This window comes from Bos indicus x Bos taurus, chromosome 17 (genome assembly GCF_003369695.1).
Source record: "Bos indicus x Bos taurus breed Angus x Brahman F1 hybrid chromosome 17, Bos_hybrid_MaternalHap_v2.0, whole genome shotgun sequence".
Classification (NCBI taxonomy): Eukaryota; Metazoa; Chordata; class Mammalia; order Artiodactyla; family Bovidae; genus Bos; species Bos indicus x Bos taurus.
Genome location: NC_040092.1, coordinates 10427713 through 10445100, shown reverse-complemented (window position 1 = coordinate 10445100; position 17388 = coordinate 10427713). Strand labels below are relative to the sequence as shown.

The 17388-nt window shown below is 44.2% G+C and overlaps 1 non-coding gene across 1 annotated transcript; it reads right to left on the bottom strand.

Annotated features, from left to right (window-relative positions):
- Positions 1-17023: 17023 nt before the first annotated feature.
- TRNAG-CCC lies at positions 17024-17096 on the bottom strand. The gene has a single exon. It is a non-coding gene; the product is annotated as a tRNA-Gly (tRNA).
- Positions 17097-17388: the final 292 nt, after the last annotated feature.

Genomic DNA, 17388 nt, shown 5'->3' with positions numbered 1-17388 from the left:
TGGGAGACAGATAATACTGTAGGTTTTAAAAGTTTCTAATTTGAGAAGAATCACAGGCTCCGTGTAGAAATTTTGGAAAGCAAAAGCAAAAAACACAAAGAAAGCACTAGTCTTCCAAACAGTGAAACATTCCAACCTGTGTCTTTCAGTTTTTGGTTTTTTTCTCTTTGAATGTTTTACAAATGAGCCTGTGTCACATAAACCACTTTGGAATTGTGTTTTTCCAGAGGTGGTGTCTGCAGGATTTGGTGACTGAGTGGCTGTGAAGGATGAAGGAGGAGGAGTCACAGACAACCCTGAGGTCTCTCCATTCCTGACTTGTTGGATGGTGGTGCGAACAAGGACACAGGAGCAAAAGCAACTTTGGTGAGAAAAGCAATGTGTTCAGTTTTGGATCTGATGCATTTGAGATGCCTCTGGGACAGCCAGTGTGGATACTCGGTGAGTGACTAGATGGTCAGCTATGCAGTCAGGAAAGATGATGGACTGGTGAAGAAGGTCTGAGTGTCGCTGGAACAAAGGCAGTAGTCAAAGAAATGGAAATGCATGAATTCAGTTACGGCAGACTTCTCCATCCGCCCCAGCAGGCCCCGTGCTTAGTACCCACAAAAACGTGAGCAGAAAGTGAGTGAAGGGGTAGACAGAAATTGGGGAGAAACGTCAGCTACTTTGTCGTCGTTTCATCAGCCGCTAAGTTGTGTCTGATACCTTCAAGACCTCATGGACTGTCTCCTGCATTGCAGGCAGATTCTTTTACCACTGAGCCACCAGGGAAGCCCGCAGTTACTTTGTTGGTTGAAAGCGTGTTAGTCGCTCCATTGTGTCTGACTCTTTGCAAACCCATAGACTGGGGGCCTCTGTCCATGGCATTCTCCAGGCAAGAATCCTGGAGTGGGTGGCCATTCCATTCCCTTCTCCAGAGGATCTTCCCTTCCCAGGGATCGAACCAGGGTCTCCTGCATTAGCAGGCAGATTCTTTGCCTTTTGACCTTGTGGTGGTTTAGTTGCTCGGTCATGTCCGACTCTTGAGACCCCATGGGCTGTAGCCTGCCAGGCTCCTCTGTCCATGAGATTCTCCAGGCAAGAATACTGGTAGGTTGCCATTTCCTTCTCCAGGGGATCTTCCCAACCCAGAGATCGGGAAACTGATGAGAGGAAGCCTCTGAGGGGGAACTTGCTTTTGCTGCCATCTAGTGGCTATTCCTGGTAGCTAGTGCTTCCTTGGTAGCTCAGACGGTAAAGCGTCCGCCTACAACGCGGGAGACTGGGGTTCAATCCCTGGGTCGGGAATATCCCCTGGAGAAGGAAATGGAAACCCACTCCAGTATTCTTGCCTGGAGAATCCCAAGGACTGAGGATCCTGGTAGGCTACAGTCCATGGTGTCGCAAAGAGTCGGACACGACTGAGCGACATCACTTCACTTCACTTCAGTGTCTGTTACTGGAGCAATGCCTGGGAAACTGAGACCTAGCGTGCCCAGGCCATTGAGGCTGGGCAAGAGCAGCGTTCTAGTGGGGCTGGAACCCACGTTTTCTGACTCCTAGTTCACTGACTACGACCAAACCAATATTGCTTCTTCTTTTAATATTAATTTTTATTTATTTATTTGGTGGCATCTAGTCTTAGTTGCAGTACTCAGGATCTTTGATCTTTGCTGCGGCATGCAGGGTCTTTAGTTGCAGCATGCAAAGTCGTAGTTTCAGCTTATGGGATCTAGCTCCCTGATCAGGAATCGAACCTGGGCCCCCTGCACTGGGAGCGTGGAGTCTTGGCCACTGGACCACCAGGAAAGTCCCTGAGGAAGCACTGTTATCATCTCTACAGATGAGGAAACTAAGGTTCAGTTCAGTTCAGTTCAGTTCAGTCGCTCAGTCGTGTCCGACTCTTTGCGACCCCATGAATCGTAGCACGCCAGGCCTCCCTGTCCATCACCAACTCCCGGAGTTCACTCAGACTCATGTCCATCGAGTCAGTGATGCCATCCAGCCATCTCATCCTCTGTCGTCCCCTTCTCCTCCTGCCCCCAATCCCTCCCAGCATCAGAGTCTTTTCCAATGACTCAACTCTTCACATGAGGTGGCCAAAGTACTGGAGTTTCAGCTTTAGCATCAGTCCTTCCAAAGAAATCCCAGGGCTGATCTCCTTTAGAATGGACTGGTTGGATCTCCTTGCAGTCCAAGGGACTCTCAAGAGTCTTCTCCAGCACCACAGTTCAAAAGCATCAATTCTTCAGCGCTCAGCCTTCTTCACAGTCCAACTCTCACATCCATACATGACCACTGGAAAAACCATAGCCTTGACTAGACGGACCTTTGTTGGCAAAGTAATGTCTCTGCTTTTGAATATGCTAACTAGGTTGGTCATAACTTTCCTTCCAAGGAGTAAAGCGTCTTTTTTTTTTTTTTTTTTCTCATGTGTTCCCCATCCTGAACCCTCCTCCCTCCTCCCTCCCCATACCATCCCTCTGGGTTGTCCCAGTGCACCAGCCCCAAGCATCCAGCATCGTGCATTGAACCTGGACTGGCATCTCGTTTCATACATGACATTTCACATGTTTCAATGCCATTCTCCCAAATCTTCCCACCCTCTCCCTCTCCCACAGAGTCCATAAGCCTGTTCTATACATCAGTGTCTCTTTTGCTGTCTCGTATACAGGGTTATCGTTACCATCTTTCTAAATTCCATATATATGCGTTAGTATACTGTATTGGTGTTTTTCCTTCTGGCTTACTTCACTCTGTATAATAGGCTCCAGTTTCATCCACCTCATTAGAACTCATTCAAATGAATTCTTTTTAATGGCTGAGTAATACTCCATTGTGTATATGTACCACTGCTTTCTTATCCATTCATCTGCTGATGGACATCTAGGTTGCTTCCATGTCCTGGCTATTATAAACAGTGCTGCGATGAACATTGGGGTACACGTGTCTCTTTCCCTTCTGGTTTCCTCAGTGTGTATGCCCAGCAGTGGGATTGCTGGATCATAAGGCAGTTCTATTTCCAGTTTTTTAAGGAATCTCCACACTGTTCTCCATAGTGGCTGTACTAGTTTGCATTCCCACCAACAGTGTAAGAGGGTTCCCTTTTCTCCACACCCTCTCCAGCATTTATTATTTGTAGACTTTTGGATCGCAGCCATTCTGACTGGTGTGAAATGGTATCTCATAGTGGTTTTGATTTGCATTTCTCTGATAATGAGTGATGTTGAGCATCTTTTCATGTGTTTGTTAGCCATCTGTATGTCTTCTTTGGAGAAATGTCTATTTAGATCTTTGGCCCATTTTTTGATTGGGTCATTTATTTTTCTGGAGTTGAGCTGTAGGAGTTGCTTGTATATTTTTGAGATTAGTTGTTTGTCGGTTGCTTCATTTGCTATTATTTTCTCCCATTTTAATTTCATGGCTGCAGTCACCATCTGCATTGATTTTGGAGCCCCCAAAAATAAAGTCTGACACTGTTTCCACTGTTTCCCATTCTATTTGCCATGAAGTGATGGGACTGGATGCCATGATCTTCATTTTCTGAATGTTGAGCTTTAAGCCAACTTTTTCACTCTCCACTTTCACTTTCATCAAGAGGCTTTTTAGTTCCTCTTCACTTCCTGCCATAAGGGTGGTGTCATCTGCATATCTGAGGTTATTGATATTTCTCCCGGCAATCTTGATTCCAGCTTGTGTTTCTTCCAGTCCAGCGTTTCTCATGCCTTGCAAATAGCTGAGAAGAGAGGTTAAAGGCAAAGAAGAAAAGGAAAGATATACACATCTGAATACAGAGTTCTAAAGAACAGCAGGGGAGAAGGAAATGGCAACCCACTCCAGTGTTCTTGCCTGGAGAATCCCAGGGACGGGGAGCCTGGTGGGCTGCCGTCTCTGGGGTCGCACAGAGTGGTACACGACTGAAGCGACTTAGCAGCAGCAAAGAATTATGATGTTGATCTTTCTTTTTCCACATGGTTTATTTGCCATCTGTATGTCTTCTTGGTAAAATATCTGTTTATCTTTCACCTATTTTTCTTTTCATTAACAAATAAATAGCTCCTTTTTATCCTCAAAAAAAAATAAATAAATAAAGAACAGCAGGGAGAGATAAGAAACTCTTCCTCAGTTATCAATGCAAAGAAATAGAGGAAAACAATAGAATGGGAAAGACTAGAGATCTCTTCAAGAAAATTAGAGATACCAAGGGAACATTTCATGCAAAGATGGGCACAATAAAGGACAGAAACAATAAGGACCTAACAGAAGCAGAAGATATTAAGAAGAAGGGTCAAGAATACACAGAAGAACTATGCAAAAAAGATCTTCATGACCCAGATAACCACAGTGGTGTGATCACTCACCTAGACCCAGACACCCTGGAATGTGAAGTCAAGTGGGCCTTTGGAAGCATCACTACGAACAAAGCTAGTGGAGGTGATGGAATTACAGCTAAACTATTTCAAATCCTAAAAGATGATGCTGTGAAAGTGCTACACTCAATATGCCAGCAAATTTGGAAAATTCAGCAGTGGCCACAGGACTGGAAAAGGTCAGTTTTCATTCCAGTCCCAAAGAAAGGCAATGCAAAGAATGCTCAAACTACCGCACAATTGCACTCATCTCACACGCTAGTAAAGTAATGCTCAAAGTTCTCCAAGCCAGGCTTTAGCAATACGTGAACCGTGAACTTCCAGATGTTCAAGCTGGTTTTAGAAAAGGCAGAGGAACCAGAGATCAAATTGCCAACATCCGCTAGATCATGGAAAAAGCAAGAGAGTTCCAGAAAAACATCTATTTCTGCTTTATTGACTATGCCAAAGCCTTTCACTGTGTGGATCACAACATACTGTGGAAAATTCTGAAAGAGATGGGAATACCAGACCACCTGACCTGCCTCCTAAGAAATCTGTATGCAGGTCAACAAGCAACAGTTAGAACCAGACATGGAACAACGGACTGGTTCCAAACTGGGAAAGGAGTACCTACGTCAAGGCTGTATATTGTCACCCTGCTTATTTAACTTATATGCAGAGTACATCATGTGAGATGCTGAGCTGGATGAAGCACAAGCTGAAACCAAGATCTCCGGGAGAAATATCAGTAATCTCGGATATGCAGACGACACCACCCTTATGGCAGAAAGTGAAGAAGAACTAAAGAGCCTCTTGATGAAAGTAAAAGAGGAGAGTGAAAAAGTTGGCTTAAAGCTCAGCATTCAGAAAACTAAGATCATGGCATCCAGTCCCATCACTTCATGGGAAACAGATGGGGAAACAGTGGAAACAGTGTCAGACTTTATTTTGGGGGGCTCCAAAATCACTGCAGATGGTGACTGCTGTCATGAAATTAAAAGACGCTCACTCCTTGGAAGAAAAGCTATGACCAACCTAGACAGCATATTAAAAAGCAGAGACATTACTTTGCCAACAAAGGTCTGTCTAGTCAAAGCTATGGTTTTTCCAATAGTCACGTATGGATGTGAGAGTTTGACTATAAAGAAAGCTGAGGGCCAAAGAATTGATGCTTTCGAACTGTGGTGTTGGAGAAGACTCTTGAGAGTCCCCTGGACTGCAAGGAGATCAAACCAGTCCATCCTAAAGGAAATCAGTCCTGAATATTCTTTGGAAGGACTAATGCTGAAGCTGAAGCTCCAATCCTTTGGCCACCTGATGCGAAGAACTGACTCATTGGAAAAGACCCTGATGCTGGTAAAGATTGAAGGGAGGGGGAGAAGGGGACGACAGAGGATGAGATGGTTGAATGGCATCACTGACTCGAAGGACATGAATTTGAGCAAGCTCCAGGAGTTGGTGATGCACAGGGAAGCCTGGCGTGCTACAGCCCATGGGGTCGAAAAGAGTCAGACACGACTGAGCGACTGAACTGAATTGAATAAATTTGCCCAAAGCTGCACCATTAATAATTAACAGAGTCATGCTTTGAACCCAGACAGTCGAATGACAAGAGTCCCTACTCTTAATTGCTTCATTTTACTACTTCTGAAAAGAAGCAGATGGTAACATGCATTGGAGTCAGTCAGTAGAGAGAGGCAGTGAGTGACATGGAGAAAGATGAAAAATAAGGAAGCTGAAAATTAAAGATGAGTTTTTCCTGTTGTAAAATTTGCTGAGACCGGACACTGTAAGGGGAGGGGAGAGGCTTCTTACATTCCATTCTGTCATGCATTAAATTTCCTTAATGATAATATATGACTGTTATTTTCCAAGGATCAGAATAGAAATAAACTAAACATCGGTAATTCTCACATTCAGTTGTATACTGAGCTACCCCTCTTTTTGCTAAAGTGCTTTAAATACTGTCTTTAAAACAAAGAGCCCAGGGAGGGAGGTTCGAAAAGGAGGGGATATATGTATACCTGTGGAGAGTGAAAAAGTTGGCTTAAAGCTCAACATTCAGAAAACGAAGATCATGGCATCCGGTCCCATCACTTCATGGGAAATAGATGGGGAAACAATGGAAACAGTGTCAGGCTTTATTTTTCTGGGCTCCAGAATCACTGCAGGTGGTGACTGCAGCCATGAAATTAAAAGATGCTTACTCCTTGGAAGGAAAGTTATGACCAACCTAGTTAGCATATTCAAAAGCAGAGACATTACTTTGCCAACAAAGGTCCGTCTAGTCAAGGCTATGGTTTTTCCAGTGGTCATGTATGGATGTGAGAGTTGGACTGTGAAGAAGGCTGAGCGCTGAAGAATTGATGCTTTTGAACTGTGGTGCTGGAGAAGACTCTTGAGAGTCCCTTGGACTGCAAGGAGATCCAACCAGTCCATTCTAAAGGAGATCAGCCCTGGGATTTCTTTGGAAGGACTGATGCTAAAGCTGAAACTCCAGTACTTTGGCCACCTCATGTGAAGAGTTGAGTCATTGGAAAAGACTCTGATGCTGGGAGGGATTGGGGGCAGGAGGAGAAGGGGACGACAGAGGATGAGATGGCTGGATGGCATCACTGACTCGATGGACATGAGTCTGAGTGAACTCCGGGAGTTGGTGATGGACAGGGAGGCCTGGCATGCTGTGATTCATGGGGTCGCAAAGAGTCGGACATGACTGAGCGACTGATCTGATCTGATCTGATGGCTGATTCATGTTGCGGTTTGACAGAAAACAACAAAATTCTGTAAAGCAATTATCCTCCAGTTAAAAAATAAATTAAAAAAACAAAAAAGAGTCCAGAGGAGCTTGAAAGGGTGAGTTTTCCAAGCAGTTTATCTGGGCACTTGCAAAACTGTTTTACCTGCCATGTTCACCACCCTCCTCCCAAACTGGGAAGACACAACTTCAAGTGTACCTCCCTGTGCCAAGACCAGCCATTAGAGTGTGCTACCTAAGTTTTTCTGTCAAGGCAAGGCTTCTTGTTGAGACTTCTTTATATACAAAGACCATATCTGTATGTATAGATGAGAGATTCTCAACCCCACCTTTATTGAGATTTTGAGCCAGATGATTCTTTATTGTGGGGAGGTGCTCTCTGCGCACTGCAGGGTATCTAGCAGTATCCTGTCCTCCTACCCACGAGAAGCCAGTAGCACCACCCTCATTTGTGACAGTCAAAACTGTCTCCAGACATTGCCGTCGTCATCCCTAGGAAGTCACAATCACCCTCAATCGACAGCCACCAGCATAGATCAATGACAGTTTACGGTTCAAGAATGCCCACCACCATCTGTGAGTAGGAGTGTACATTGGCACAAACCATTTCAAGAGTGATTTTGAAAGTAGACTTTGGAAAGTCATCATTAATTATTTCAAAATATTTTCATTTGGAAGGAAAAGAAAAGGATTTACTGTTTATAGCCCCCGAAATAGAAAAAGATTCGTTAGGAATAAAGGTTTGACAGTGTATTAAAAGATTTTATTTTCCTTGAATGATGGGCACAGATCTGGTGGCTGCCAGCTCCCCCAAATCGCTGAAGCAACTGTGTGCGTGAGAAGCCCTCGGGCAATTGATGGGAGGTGTGGGCAGCTGACTTAGTCTATACTTTATTTCCTGGACTACAGTGATTGATCCAAGGGTGAACCAATCAGAGTGCCTCGCTCGGGTTCTTCTAACTAATCTGAGGGGACCGGCTGGGGAACAAGGGCTTCTCTCCTCTATGATCACGAAGAGGTAAAGATGTGAGCCCAGCGTCTGATAGCCATGCCCCCACCTAGTGAAGAGCTGTTCCAAGATAATGAAGTATAGACAGCAGCATGTGTGAGAGACACAGAGAATCCTTTAGATGTTCCAGTCTCAAGTTCTGGCCGTCCCTGTGGCCAACTCTGGCCAGGACGTTCCTGTGGTTTCATTATGTGAGCCAGTTTATTCAAGCTAATTCACGTTGGATCTTTGTCTCTTGTAACCATTGGAATTTTTTATATACAGTTTTTTTTAATATTTGTATTTCTTTATTTGGCTGTGCCGGGTGTTAGTTGCAGCACATGGGATCTTCGATCTTCACTGTGGCACGTAGGATCTTTAGTTGTGACATTCGAACTCTTAGTTGCAATATGCAAACTCTTGTTGCAGCATGTGGACTCCAGTTTCCTGACTAGAGTCCACATGGAACCCCGGACCCTGCCTTGGGAGCACCGAGTGCTTAGCCACTGGACCACCAAGTTGGAAGTTCCCAACTTGGGATTTTTATTTATTGTTTTTAACTAAACTTTTTATTTTGTATTGGAATATAGCTGATTAACAGTGTTGTGATAGTTTCAGGTGGACAGCAAAGGAATTCAGCCATACATATACCTCTATCCACTCCCAACCATTGAATTTTGACTAAGACACCTTAGCAAAGACATAAAGAGAATTCACATAATGAACAGGAACACTGGTAAATTTTTCACTCATAAATGTTCTGTGCAAACCACATGGGTACAAATCCACCTATATTGTAAATTCTAGTGTGGCTCTGGAAAACTAAGCAGATATGGCTGCCTCTTGCCACATACAGATAAAACCCACAATGGCTCCCATTGGTTCAAAGGATTTATACCTCCTGAAGCTTTCACATCCATTACCTCATTTGCCTTCTACCAAAACTCAACCAGACAAGAAGGAGACTTTAGCATCCCCATTTCCAGGTGAGAAAGTGGAGACACCATATGGCTAAATGACTTTTTTATGTAATGCAGGGGTTTGGATTGAGATCAGCAGTTCTCAAATTCAATCAGTCACGAACTGTGTCATGACTGATTTGATGCTGGTGGTTAAAGTACCGGAGCAGGAGAATGATTCATCTTTTTAAAAATAACACATTATCCTTGTAACAACCTAATTCTCCCCAGCAGTCGGTATGCTTTCCTGGCTAGGAGAAAAGGAGTGGGGTTACAGCTGGCATAATCGGAATTCCCATGGGAGTGTTATGCATGTGAATAGTCAACCATGTGCATTCCAACAGTTTGGGGGAATAAAAAAACAGTTGAGAGTTAATGGATAAGCCAGGCCTGGAGGTTGCTTCCAGCTCTAAAACTGGATGATTCACCCAAAATAAACTATGAGTTGATGGCATACAAGATCAAAACAAACCACTTTTCCCTGTCCATGGATCTTATTAAGGATCACTTACTTTAAAGCGTTGTAGGTTGATCATAAGATGTATCATCCAAAACAAGATGGTTTTGTTTTTTAAATATTTATTTATTTGGCTCTCCCTGGTCTTAGTTGCAGCACACGGCATCTTCAGTCTTCACTGCAGCATGGGGGATCTTTAGTTGATTAGCTGCAGCATGTGGGATCTAGTTCCCTGACAAGGATGGAACCCAGGCCCCCTGCATAGGAAGCATGGAGCCTTAGTGACCGGACCACCAGAGAAGTCCCTAAACCAGGATAATTTTAGGAGAAAAGGGGGCATCAATGGAATGGAACATCAGGACAACATATTAAACGGGAATGACTCGATGGACATGAGTTTGGGTGAACTCCGGGAGTTTGGTGATGGACAGGGAGGCCTGGCATGCTGCAATTCATGGGGTTGCAAAGAGTCTGACACGACTGAGCGACTGAACTGAACTGTGTCGAACGAATCAGGACTAGAATCACCCTACGTATATGTAATGCAAGATATGTGTGCTTCAGTCATGTCCAACTCTTTGTGACCCTGTGGATTATAGCCTGCTAGGCCCATCTGTCCATGGGATTCTCCAGGCAAGAATACTGGAGTGGGTTGCCATGCTTGCCTCCAGGGGATGTTCCCGACCCAGGGATCGAACCCATGTCTCTTATTACATCTCCTGCATTGGCAGGCGGGTTCTCTACCACTAGCGTCACCTGGGAAGCCCCAGGTACATTTATAGAACTGGAAACTGGCAGACCTGCCCCAAGGAACATCATTCTAATGGTGAATTGGATGTGTTTTGATTTCAGTTCCCCCAAAAGCAGACTCTAAGACAAGGATTTTGGTGCAAGTAGTTGATTAAGAGGTGAAGGAGAGTGGGTAAGTGAGGCAGGGGAAGAAAGGTAGCCAATAAGAGTATATCCTCAAAAACAAAACGAAACAAAACAAAACTAGTATATGGAAAGGAAAAAAAGAGTGTGTCCTCAAGCCAGCAACGGCAGAGGCCAACTGCAGTAGAATCCCCAAGCTTGTCACAGAGATGTGCCACCCAACATTCCCCCTTTAAGAAAGGGCTTGCTGTCCACTTGCCGGGAGTGGGGTCAGCAGATGGCCCCCAAGCTCCTTCAGGGTCTGTTTTAGGAGCAGAGCTGCCTCGCTCAAGGTCATACCCTTTCCAGAGCAGCCTGTACTACTGAGCAACCAAGGCAAGGCTGTGAAGGGTGCCCGTCTCCTCTGGATGCAGGGCACTCTGATGGGCAGTCCTCACTGCACACCTTCCCTCTGGGTTGGCCAAGACTTTGTCAAGCTGGTACTGTAGCCAGACTCTTCCTCTCCTTTCAGAGGGTCTGATCCCTAATAAAAACCCCATAAGTATCTGCTTGCATAGAACCAACCCCAAAACCATTCCTCTAGGGAAACTCAGTGAATTAACATTTTTTTAATACCTTAAAAATGTTTATTTATTTATTTATTTGGCTGTTTCATGTCTTAGTCACCACACTCAGAATCTTCAGTGTTTGTTTTGGCATCCAGGTTCTTTTAGTTTCGGCAGGCGGAGTCTTCATTTGCAGCATGTGGAATCTTTAGTTGCAGCATGCAAACTCTTAGTTGTAGCACCTGGGATCAGTTTCCCTGACCAGGGATCAAACCTGGGCCCCCTGCATTGGGAACTTGGAGTCTTACCCACTGGACCACCAGGGAAGTCCCTAATCATGTTTTGTTTTGTTTTTTTTTTTTAATTTTCTATATCTTATGAGGTTGTGACATCTTGGGGGACCTTGTAGATTAGAGGAGAGACTGCATTTACAGAGCTAGCTAATCCCTTAGAGGAGGTAGATTGCTTGCTGGAACATGTCTAGTTATGCAAATGTCATCTGACTCAGTGTCATATCCCACCCACCTGCTTATCTAACTCACACACCAAGCCAATAGCTGCTCCTCCCTAATCACCCTAAATCAGGTGCCAGACAATTGAAGATAGCTCCTATGGCCTAGAGCCCGCTGGAATTACGCAAAGGAGCCCATCCCAAGTGGTGTACACTGTCTCTCCTTTTCTGCAGAAACTCGAGTAAAGGCTGTGGCTTAGGCTTTCCGCTTATTCCTGCTTCTGCCTCCTGATCAAGACCTGACGCCTCCCCTGTGGCCCTAAGTGGCGTGCTGTGTCCCCTTCTCTCAGGAAGGTGAGTAATAAACAATCCATTCAGTGGCACTGGCTTCTCCACGTCATCACTCAATCAGAGAATGCCTGTAGCACCTTTGTTTAAAACTGCCCCCACTCTGAAATGCTTCAAAAGGTGAAAAAACAAATGAAAGCAGCCAGTTTGAAAAGTTCAAACTCTGTATGACTCCAACTACACAACATTCTGGAAAAGACTATAGTCAAAAGTAAAAAGGCTTCTAGTAAAAAGAGATAGGAAGAGATCAATGGTTTTCAGCACTTTGGAGGCGGGAGGGAGGGATGAATAAGAAAAGCACAGAGGATCTTCAGGGCAATGAAACTGCTCTATAATAACAGACATATTACGTATTTGTCAAAAGCCATACCACTGTACAGCACAAAGAAGGCCCGTGATATAAACTAAGGGCTTTAGTTAACAATAATGTATCAATATAAATTAAAAATAACCCTGAATCAATATTGGTTCAGCAACTATAACAAATATATCACACTAATGTATGATGTCACTAACGGGAAATTGTGAGCAGAAGAGAGAAGTGGTATATGGCGACTGTCTGTGCCTGCCTGCGTGCCAAGTTACTACAGTCATGTCCGACTCTTTGTGACCCCATGAACTGTAGCCTACCAGGCTCCTCTGTCCATGGAATTCCCCAGGCAAGGATATTAGAGTGGGTTGCCATCTCCTCCTCCAGGGGATCTTCCCAACTCAGGGACTGAACCCACATCTCCTATGTTTCCTGCATTGACGGGCAGGCTGTTTACACTAGTACCACCTGGGGAGCCCAGCAACTCTTTGTACTATCTGCTCGATCTTCTGTAAACCTAAAACTTCTCAAAACCAAAGTATGTGGAAGAAGAAAGATGGTGGGGGCAGGGGGAAGATGGATGTTTGTTCCAGGACAGGTATATCAGGGCTCAGACAGGACAGGGGGAAATTTAAATTAAAAAAAAATAATAGAGGTAACCCACAAGATACCACTTCACACTTATTAGGATGGCTATGAAAGAAAGTAAAAGTCGCTCTGTCTTGTCCGACTCTTTGGGACCCCAGGAATGTAGCCCGCCAGGCTCCTCTGTCCATGGGGATTCTCTAGGCCAGAATATTGGAATAGGTTGCTATTTCCTTCTCCAGGGGATCTTCCCAACCCAGGGATCAAACCCAGGTCTCCTGCATTGCAAGCGGATTCTTTACCATCTGAGCCGCCACTTTATTATTTTTTAATATTTATTTCTTTGATTGTGCCGGTCTTAGTTATGGCTTGCAGATCTTCAGCCTTTCGTTGTGGTATGTGAACTCTTAGTTGCAGCATACGGGAGCTAGTGCCCTGACCAGGGACTGAACCCAGGCCCCCTCCATTGGGAGCACAGAGTCTTAGCCATTGGACCACCAGGGAAGTCCCAGGTTGGCTATGGTTTAAACACACACACAGAATAACAAGTATTAGTGAGAATGTGGAGAAATTAGAATTCTCATACATTGCTGGGGGGAAAGTAAAATGAGTGTAATCATTTTGAAAAACAGGTGATTCTCATATGACCTAGAAATTCCAATCCTAGATAAGTACCCAAAGAAATGGCAAGTAAGGACTTGAACAGATTACTTGTATGTAGGTGTTCAGTTCAGTTCAGTTCAATCGCTCAGTCGTGTCCGACTCTTTGCGACCCCATGAATCGCAGCACGCCAGGCCTCCCTGTCTATCACCAACTCCCGGAGTTCACTCAGACTCACGTCCATCGAGTCAGTGATGCCATCCAGCCATCTCATCCTCTGTCGTCCCCTTCTCCTCCTGCCCCCAATCCCTCCCAGCATCAGGGTCTTTCCCAATGACTCAACTCTTCACATGAGGTGGCCAAAGTACTGGAGTTTCAGCTTTAGCATCATTCCTTCCAAAGAAATCCCAGGGCTGATCTCCTTCAGAATGGACTGGTTGGATCTCCTTGCAGTCCAAGGGACTCTCAAGAGTCTTCTCCAACACCACAGTTCAAAAGCATCAATTCTTCAGCGCTCAGCCTTCTTCACAGTCCAACTCTCACATCCATACATGACCACTGGAAAAACCATAGCCTTGACTAGACCGACCTTTGTTGGTGAAGTAATGTCTCTGCTTTTGAATATGCTATCTAGGTTGGTCATAACTTTTCTTCCAAGGAGTAAGCGTCTTTTAATCTCATGGCTGAAGTCACCATCTGCAATGATTTTGGAGCCCAAAAAACTAGTCTGACACTGTTTCCACTGTTTCCCCATCTATTTCCCATGAAGTGATGGGTCTTAGTTTTCTGAACGTTGAGTTTTAAGCCAACTTTTTCACTCTCCTCTTTCACCTTCATCAAGAGGCTTTTGAGTTCCTCTTCACTTTCTGCCATAAGGGTGGTGTCATCTGCATATCTGAGGTTATTGATATTTCTCCCAGCAATCTTGACTCCAGCTTGTGCTTCTTCCAGCCCAGCGTTTCTCATGATGTACTCTGCATAGAAGTTAAATAAGCAGGGTGACAATATACAGCCTTGACGCACTCCTTTTCCTATTTGGAACCAGTCTGTTGTTCCATGTCCAGTTCTAACTGTTGCTTCCTGACCTGCATACAAATTTCTCAAGAGGCAGGTCAGGTGGTCTGGTATTCCCATCTCTTTCAGAATTTTCCACAGTTTATTGTGATCCATACAGTCAAAGGCTTTGACATAGTCAATAAAGCAGAAATAGATGTTTTTCTGGAACTCTCTTGCTTTTTTGATGATCCAGCGGATATTGGCAATTTGATCTCTGGTTCCTATGCCTTTTCTAAAACCAGCTTGAACATCTGGAAGTTCATGGTTCACGTATTGCTGAAGCCTGGCTTGGAGAATTTTGAGCATTACTTGACTAGCGTGTGAGATGAGTGCAATTGTGCGGTAGTTTGAGCATTCTTTGGCATTGCCTTTCTTTGGGATTGGAATGAAAACTGACCTTTCCCAGTCCTGTGGCCACTGCTGAGTTTTCCAAATTTGCTGGCATATTGAGTGTAGCACTTTCACAGCATCATCTTTCAGGATTTGAAATAGCTCAACTGGAATTCCATCACCTCCACTAGCTTTGTTCGTAGGGATGCTTTCTATGGCCCACTTGACTTCACATTCCAGGATGTCTGGCTCTAGGTGAGTGATCACACCATCGTGATTATCTGGGTCATGAAGATCTTTTTTGTACAGTTCTTCTGTGTTTTCTTGCCACCTCTCTTTAATATCTTCTGCTTCTGTTAGGTCCATACCATTTCTGTCCTTTATCAAGCCCATCTTTGCATGAAATGTTCCTTTGGTATCTCTGATTTTCTTGAAGAGATCTCTAGTCTTTCCCATTCTGTTGTTTTCCTCTATTTCTTTGCATTGATCGCTGAGGAAGGCTTTCTTATCTCTTCTTGCTATTCTTTGGAACTCTGCGTTCAGATGCTTATATCTTTCCTTTTCTCCTTTGCTTTTTGCTTCTCTTCTTTTCACAGCTATTTGTAAGGCCTCCCTAGACACCCATTTTGCTTTTATTCCATTTCTTTTCCATAGGGATGGTGTTGATCCCTGTCTCCTGTACAATGTCACGGACCTCCGTCCATAGTTCATCAGGCACTCCATCTATCAGATCTAGTCCCTTAAATCTATTTCTCACTTCCACTGTATAATCATAAGGGATTTGATTTAGGTCATACCTGAATGGTCTAGTGGTTTTCCCTACTTTCTTCAATTTCAGTCTGAATTTGGCAATAAGGAGTTCATGATCTGAGCCACAGTCAGCTCCTGGTCTTGTTTTTGTTGACTGTATAGAGCTTCTCCATCTTTGGCTGCAAAGATTATAATCAATCTGATTTAGGTATTGACCATCTGGTAATGTCCATATGTAGCGTCTTCTCTTGTGTTGTTGGAAAAGGGTGTTTGCTATGACCAGTTCTTGGCAAAACTCTATTAGTCTTTGCCCTGCTTCATTCCGTATTCCAAGGCCAAATTTGCCTGTTACTCCAGGTGTTTCTTGACTTCCTACTTTTGCATTCCAGTCCCCTATAATGAAAAGGACATCTTTTTTGAGTGTTAGTTCTAAAAGTTCTTGTAGGTCTTCATAGAACCGTTCAACTTCAGCTTCTTCAGTGTTACTGGTTGGGGCATAGACTTGGATTACTGTGATATTGAATGGTTTGCCTTAGAAACGAACAGTTGGTGTTCACTGCAACCTTATTCACAATAGCCAAAAAGTAGAAACGGCCGAGTGTCTGTCCATGGATGAATGGATAAATGAAGTGTGGTGTAGCCATACACCAATGGAATATTCTTCAGCCACGAGAAAGGAAGTGTTGATACATGGCACAACATAGTGAAACTTAAGATCATTCTGGCAAGGCAAAGAAGCCAGATTGGAAAGGTGACATATCATATGATTCCCTTTATATGAAATGTCTAAAGTAGACAAATCCACAGAGATGAGTGGTTGCCAGAAGCTGGGAAGAGCGGGGAATAGGAAATGACTGCTAATGAGTATTGGAGTCTTTGGGGGGCAAAGGAGCAGTTCTGGAATTAGATAGTGGTGACAGTTGCATAACATAGCGAATATACTAAAAACCACTGCCTGCAATGCAGGAGGTGCAGGCAGATGCGAGTGCTGTCCCCGGGTCGGGAAGAACTCCTGGAGGAGAGCATGGCAACCCCCTCCAGTATTCTTGCCTGGAGAATCCCGTGGACAGAGGAGCCTGGCGGGCTACAGTCCATGGGGTCGCTAAGAGTCGGACACGACTGAAGCGACTGAGCACACACTCACTGGTTCATTCACTTTAAAAAGGGTGAACTTGGCTGCCAGACTTGCCCTCTGTGATGGCCCATACTCTGTCCGTGGAGTGTGTTTCTCTCTAAATAAATTCACTTCTTACTTATCAAAAAAAAGTATGAACTTTATGTTATTCAAATTATATCTTAATTTAAACACACATAAATAAAAGAAATGCCAAACTATGTCACTGGAACTCCATGAAAATGGAGCTTCCTAGAAGTAACCTACTTATGGGTAATGCTGATCTGTTAAGTGGAAAAAAATTTGTCTTTCAGAGGCTACACTTTAATTTCTACCTAGTGTTTTATTAAAACTACTGGGGAAATGTCATAGCCAAAAATAAAAAAGGAGGGGAGATGTGATAGCCCCCCAAAAAAAACCCAATCCAGATACCTACATGCCTATAACCTGCCACTTAAACCACAACTTCTTTCTTTCCTGTTTCTTTCTTCCCTTCCTTCCTTTCTCTGTGCTGAGTCTTAGTTGCAGCATGCAGGATCTTCAGTTGCAGCATATGGGATCTAGTTCCCTGACCAGGGATTGAACCTGGGCCCCCTATGTTGGGAACGTGGAGTCTTAGCCACTGGACCATCAGGGAAGTCCAACAATTTCTGATTCATGAGATATAAAGCAGTCACTCAGTTTCTAGCATCTGAGTTTCCTGGGGAACCCAGTTTCTCAATAGGAGTGTTATGAGAACAGTTTGCCAGGACACCTACAAGCAAAGATTGGGTTCACAAACAGGCTGCATTTGCATTACCAATGGGTGTCCTGAGATGCACAGAGCCTGCTGGATATACACTTTAAAACACCATCTCTAGATCTATCTTTAGTTCCTGCCTCCCAGCTTATTACACTCATGAAAATAAGTGCATCCACATGATAAGGGC